Below are 7,364 nucleotides of genomic sequence, written 5' to 3' on the forward strand. Positions count from 1 at the left end.
TGGTGGGGTAGGTTTGAAGGTCTGAGAGCTCATCCATCATGCGGTGTCATGCTGCTCAGGGGTCCCAAACCTGTCGGTGTGTGAAAGGCCCGAGCAGAGAGCGGACAAGTACACAGAGATAGAGGGAGGATGTCTGTGAGGGAGACAGTCTAACTTGCTACTGCTTCAGCAGTACAAATACACCATACTTTGCCATGCTAGTGAAGTATTGATAGAAAGAAAGACTGCTAAACAATGAAATAGTATAATTTTTTCAGGGAAATCTGTGTTAGGCTCGGAGTGTCTGCATACTTGGTGGACAATAAAATGGGTTTCAAAAAATCAACCAATAAACTTGCATCTAGAGATTGGGATATCAGAGACAAATACTTTTTTTTTCTTTAGAAAGTGTAAAAATCGAATTATTGTTATTTTTTTTTTATTTTTTTAAGTTTAGCTAATTTATTATTTAAGTCTAGGCTACCATTTTGATCTGATTTTTTCAGTTTTTCCTTTTCTTATATTTAGCCAAATATAGGCCTATTCTAAGAAGTATTTTATTAATAGGCCTACCATACAAATATACATACATTTGATAAGTCAATAAAGCACGTTACAACTGGTACTGAAAGCACATTAAAACGCATCATAGCTCAACAGTACCTTTTAAGCATTGTTTTACATAGGCCTACATATTGCCAAAACATAATACAAAAAACATTAAAATCAGTAATGGAAAAATAAAATGTTACAAGTAAAGGTAATACAAATAATGACAAAATAAAAAATAATATTAACATCAATACCCCTGTCCTCAAATTTTATTGGCCGAGAGGCCTTCCGAGAGTTCAACAGCACAGTGACCTTTCACTGTATCACTCCGCTTGGTTGTATTAAACGACATGGCGTTCTAGATTCAAGATTATTGCTGCGACCCATTTTTCGTTGTTGACTGGAAACGAGCTGAGCGAGAAGCGTCTTTTGATATCCGGAGCGTTTGTTATTTCTCTTGCGAACAGTCGCAATAATAAGTTTTATCTGCAGCTCGAAAGCCAAAGAGCGTCGGCGTTGGAAAGCCGGAGTGCATCTTTATATGAGTAATTACAGAACGCTTTGGGGCCTGGGATACGTTCTGTTGCTCCGCTCCTTGGATAGTTCCAGGCCGAAGTTTAGTCTCTGCGTTGCTTGGCGACTATCAAAGCTTTTGACTTTGGCCTAACATGTAACAATTTTCGTTGGAGATGAAATATCAACTGAGCCACTTAAGAAACGTAAGTTACTCAATATCAGTTTCATTTTTACAGAACTGTTGTATAAAAGAAGTATCACAATGCAATGCTGCTGTTGTATTGAATATCAGAATTGTGTCCTAAAGACAAATACATCGTACAAAAGTAGGCAAAAAAGTCGATTTTTTTTAAGGCAAGGACACATTTAAGTTACAGTAAAGACATGTATAATGTTACAAAAGATTTCTATTTCAAATTAATTTTGTTTTTACTTTCTATTCATCAAAGATGTTTTCAACATAAATAATGATGATATGATAATAAATGTTTCACGAGAACTAAATTAGCATAGCCTATTAGATTAATTTCTGAAGGATCATGTGCTGGAGAAATGACTCAGAGTCAGCTTTGTTAGAAGAATAAGTTGGATTTTAAATTATATTAAATACAAAATAGTTATTTTAAACTGTAACAACATTTTACAATAGTAGTGTTTATTGTAGCCTATTTTTGATCAAATAAATGCAGCCTTGGTGAACATAAAATACTTAAATGACATTAAATTAGATTTATGTACAAATTATGCCACCAGGTTCCTGTAATCAGAGCATCAAGAATATTTAGAGATTTAGGAATTGAACAAAGCAATTGCACAGGCCAAAAACATGGACATATGTTAGATAACTAAACTAGGAGGGAAAATCCCCTGTTCTTATATTGTCTGTCAACACCCTCTATAGCTTCACAACATTTGCAACAGTGACTTTCAATGTCTTTGTGCATTCCCAGAATACTTATCCAGACACTGCATAATATCCCTAAACTGCTAACTCCCTAAATCCACTATCCACCTGCCACTTATCACTTCTGACATTTACTGAATTTCTGATGCTCTGGATTTGAGGATGCCTTTAACCTGGAATTACACAGGATTAAGCTGTTTCCTGAATAGATATGCTGGCTAGATCTTCTAATGCTGGAGATAGACATCATTTCTGTGGTATAATATGTCCTTGATCTGGAGTTATTTGCTCATATTTGAACTTACTTTTTGTGTGTGTCGAGATTCAGCTGTATTTACTATTATTAAATATTAATAAAGTTACAGAGGGGCTACTGCTCTAAATCAGTTTTACTGTCAGTGTCTTTAATTTATGTTGGCAGTAACAGACATCAGTATGTGAATATTTGCTGTTGTCTAGGATTCTTTCTACCAAAACAAAAACGCTTGTGAAGGACAAGCTGTCTTCAGCCATACGTAGGCTATCACCATCACAAGTGTCTAGAAGAAAGTACATGTTAAGTTTCTAATTTATGTCATATCCTGCCTTGAAAAAAAAAACCATCTTAGACCAGCCTAAGCTTATTTGCTGGTCTTAACTGGTTTAAGATCAGTGGCCAGTTGCATAAACTTAGCCAATATGTTAAGACTGTCTTAAGAACTAATTTTACCAAGCAATTAGTCAAGATGTAATGAGTCATGAGACTAACTTTTAAGACTAGTCTAAGTGGTTAATGCAACCAGCCCCAGGTCTCACAGCCTGGCCGAGCTAGTCTAATTGGTTTGTTCTTGCCAAGCTTGATGTAGCTGGTTGACCAGCTGAAAAATCCCCCAAAACACTCGATCTGCCAACAGAGCATCCTGACCAGGATAGATCAGCAGCTAAGACCTGTTCAAGATGTTTTAATCTGGTTTTTTTTTTTTTTTCTGCAAGTAAGTAATTGGAGTACTTTTGAAATTAATGTTTCCCGGCAATGCATATGTTTTTCTCTATCCCTCCTCTCTCCATCCTAAATTTGGTGTTTCTCTTTCTATGAGCCACGTGTGTAAATGAATAGTTGTCAGCTGCATGAAAGTGCTGGATATGGTGATCCAGACCAATGGCTCAAAGGTTGTGGAGGGGGATTAAGGGCATGGAACCCGTCCAGCTCACCCCATCCATCCCTCTTACAGCCGGGGCCCCTGTGCACACAACATATCCATCCACAGCACATTCAGTGTGAGCTTTCAGGTCAGTGCGCCGAACCATGTGCCAGCGATTATATTGCACTCTGCCCTTGCACAACACTGCATTTGTTGATCTCTCTTTCTCTCTCTGTCTCTCTCTCTTTCTCTCTTCTCTCTCTCTCTCTCTCTCTCTCTCTCTCTCTCTCTCTCTCTCTCTCTCTCTCTCTTTCTCTCTCCACCCCCCCCCCCCCCCTCTCTCTCTCTCTTTCTCTTTCCCCTTCCCCTTTGGTTAATGCTTGCTATGCCATTGTGAGATCCTTGCTTTTTTCACATGTGATTTACCTGGAAGTTGGGAATCTTGGGACAGACAGGTTTCTCAACAGGTTTTGCTTAGGATCCAGGTTTTTACGTTGGTGATCCATGCTGTAGCCTAGTTGTTAATTATTTTCTTTAATTGTAATAAAAGTTATAAATATATATATATATATATCTCATCAGTATGTGATGATATAATTACCTGGAATTGATAACTAATTCCAGGTACATTCCCATATTAACTCTTGATTTGTGCAACTTGTCATCTTATTAATTGCATTCAGCATTGTTTTTTGTCCTGCTGTCCGTGACCTACAAGTTGAGGACCACTGGGATAGAGTTTTTTTTTCTTGTCTGTAAAACTGAAATATATAGTGAAGGGTGTCATAAAACACAGTAACAGGACTCCGGGGTTCAACTCCCTGAAATGATCTGATAGACACTTCAGTGCCGCCGGACTCCAGGTGAACCAGTTTTACCGTGGACATTTTATGGGGGGTATATTTGAATCCACACCCTGTAAATCCTGTTTAAAATGTAGGAGGTGAATGTGTCAGTGTGAAGGCAGACAGTTTGGGTGATCTGTGTATATAAATATATTCACCTGCTGTCTCCGAGGCAGAGTAAGACTCTTGGCAAGACCACTTCTGTAACCCCCCACGAACTTTATTTATCAGTATGTGTGCATATGCTTGTGCTAAAACCACACTGGTTTTTCACTTGCACAATATACATCAGGAACCCGAGACTGTCCCCCTCTAAACACCCTGCACACATCATCAGTAAGTTTTCCATCATAACTCCTTACTGCTGCCAACAACTCTGATAATAAAAAGTATATAAATATATAGATCCGCCTGCTGTAAACATCATGCCTACTGCCTCTTTGCGTCCACTTTATGTATGCAGGTGTTTCGCCCCTACATAGGTGCCTGGGCAGGCGTGTTGGTATCAAGGTGGGCATCAGGCAGCTGGGGACCCCCGCAGGATGCTGTAAATCAGGCCGACCTCATGCAGAAATGGAAAGACTGGCAGAGTTTGGGCAGCAATAGCACAGCCATGGCACAGAGCGCCTACTCTCGCACATACCTCTTTTGGCCAAATAACACACATCTCCGTCTGTTACACAAGCCAGCTATGCTGATTTACCCGTGTCCCTCAGGAAGAAGGTCCAAGGCACGCTGGGACGACGCAGGGGAGACAAGGGGGAAGGGGTTCTCTCTATGGGAACTGGGGCAGACGCCTACAGAGACACCAGGAGCTCTGCTAGCGGTTTTGCAGAGCTTATTAGTTCACCTAACATTCTGTGATAATTTACTCATGTCATTTCGTTTTTCTGCAGAACACAATGAATATATTTTATTAGCTAGACGCTGTCCACCCCCATTTATTTTTTTATTGGAAAGAAGCAGCATGAACATTCTGACTTATTTCTCCTTTTGTGTTTCATGGAAGAAAGAAAGTCATTTAAGTTTGGAAATTATATTGCTAACAAAATTGGCTTGGTTAAAAAAGTTAATGAAGACCTTTTATATATTGTCACGCTGCTCCCACTGTGGAGTTGAGGGATTTTTTTTTATCTTCTTGAAATTATGAATATGCTGCCAGCTCAATCTCTTCATCTTGTCTTATCTCATCCTTTAGTCTCTCCGCTGATGTGTTCACTCGCTCAAGCAGTGACTGGGGCGTCAGACAGACCAGCATGCACTGGCTGTATTTTGTCTCTGTAATAATATGAGTGTGACCATGAAACCTCAGTCCGCTTGCTTGCCGCTCTGCGTTTTAAAAGCCTCCATTTGGGTGATATGCACAAACAAAGCGATAAATCTCTCTCTATTTGTCTTTTGTCTTTGTGTGTGTTCTCAGATTGTGGTTGAATGTGAGAGGGACAGAAAGGAGAAAAGAGAAGTCTGAGTTTCCTATTTGGCAGGGGGATTTCCTATGCATATGTGCAGGTGTGTTTTCGCGCATGTGAGCCGTGGATATAATTCGCAGCGGTGGCGTGTGGTGGACTGCTGAATATTCAATTTCCATTTGATGTTTAGACAGTTTCCTCATTAAAGACTTTGACTACTGTATGAGACACCATTTACCTTGCAAACACATATCCTTTTATTTGACTTTTTTTTCATTTATTTTATTATTATTATTTGTATTTTATTTATTTATTTATTTTAAACGAGGACACACAGAGCTTAAAGCAACAGAGACACTACCTCCTTAAAGTTTATCTGCTGTTGTTGCTATTGGACATTATTACTTAAGAATATTTAGCGCTTTACAGTATACTGACTGCTTGATTATTTTATTTCAGCTAGTTGCCAAAGCAACAGTTATCATTTTCATTGTTCAATTTGATGTATTAAAATAACTAAAACTAGAACTGAAATAAAAAATCTAACAACGATGTATTTTTTTGGGATCCCCGTTCACACGGGTCTGTGAAAGCGATTAAAAACGCTGTATTCTGCTACCAGGCCAGTAGATGGCAATGTCACTTTGTGAAGAAACACTACGCACCTATAGACTGAACATATGCTAATACGTATGCGCATGATGTCACCGTTTTCACAAATTTGCGTATTTATAGTTTACCCGTAAATGATAATTGTATCGTTTTCAAAAACGTGCACTTTGAAACCTGTTTTCAGAAGTTTGTGTTTTCCAGCCCCCAAAATGCTGTTGTCGTGAAAATGAACGGCCAAAACGCATAAAAAGTTATCTGTTTTCAGTTGTAAACGGCCCCTGAGTGTAAACAAGCTCTATGAAATAACGTGTGGTTATGAGTCTGGCAGGTGTGTGTGGCAGGCAGAGTACTGTATGTGTTAGGGGAGGCTACTGTCTTTCTCATCCATCATAGTCTTAGTCTTACGTATTCTATAAGTAAACAGGCTATTTATCAGACAGGCGAAACCCAATACACCCCTTTGCCTGCCCTCCGCTCTATAGTGAGTCCTTGTACATATGTGTGTGTGTGCGTATGTGTGTTTGCATACTAGACTGAGCTGGTAAAAGCAAGAGAGTCATGGATGAAAGGAAGGAAGGAAGGATAAGAGATGAATACAAAACGCAACAAAGCCGTTGCATCATTCTTAGTTTTCCCTGTTCTCTTCCGTTTCTTGCTCTCTCACATCTCCGCCCTGAAGTGGAGGAGCAGGACTATATGATACAATATGACACTGATAGTGAGGTTTACTAATTTATCTAAAAAATAATGTCTTTGTTTTTTTAGTTGTGGTGCTTTAACAAAACTATGATATTTTAATGCAACAAAATATTTTAATGCAACACAAGTACTGTATACATATCTATTTGTAATTTGCTCTATTTTTAAAAAAAATGTTACAGATGTTTGGCTATTGCGTCATGCCTTGCTGTTTTTTGTTCTTTATTGTTTCACGCCATGAGCCTCGCATTCTTCAGCTATCTGTTAGCATTCATATTCATCTACTGTAATGGCAGTTGCTCGGATGGTGCATGGAGCATCAGAAATACACAGACTGGAATATTGCTATCTTTGCTCAATTCCAGAGACTATTTTGCATTAAAAAGTAAAAATATAGATGTGTATGTGTATATATATATATATATATATATATATATATATATATATATATATATATATATATATATATACTGTATATATATATATATATATATATATATACACACACTCACCTAAAGGATTATTAGGAACACCATACTAATACTGTGTTTGACCCCCTTTCACCTTCAGAACTGCCTTAATTCTATGTGGCATTGATTCAACAAGGTGCTGAAAGCATTCTTTAGAAATGTTGGCCCATATTGATAGGATAGCATCTTGCAGTTGATGGAGATTTGTGGGATGCAGATCCAGGGCACGAAGCTCCCGTTCCACCACATCCCAAAGA

At 38.5% G+C, this 7,364-nt stretch overlaps 1 long non-coding RNA gene across 1 annotated transcript; it reads left to right on the forward strand.

Moving 5' to 3' along the window:
- The first annotated feature begins 894 nt into the window (after positions 1–894).
- LOC143710256 (uncharacterized) lies at positions 895–5,547 on the forward strand. Its single transcript, XR_013194501.1, has 3 exons — positions 895–1,250; positions 3,048–3,220; positions 5,338–5,547. It is a non-coding gene; the product is annotated as an uncharacterized LOC143710256 (long non-coding RNA).
- The last annotated feature ends 1,817 nt before the right edge of the window (positions 5,548–7,364 follow it).

This window comes from Siphateles boraxobius, unplaced genomic scaffold, assembly GCF_051911475.1.
Source record: "Siphateles boraxobius isolate OS27281-9 unplaced genomic scaffold, OSU_SipBor_1 46, whole genome shotgun sequence".
NCBI lineage: Eukaryota > Metazoa > Chordata > Actinopteri > Cypriniformes > Leuciscidae > Siphateles > Siphateles boraxobius.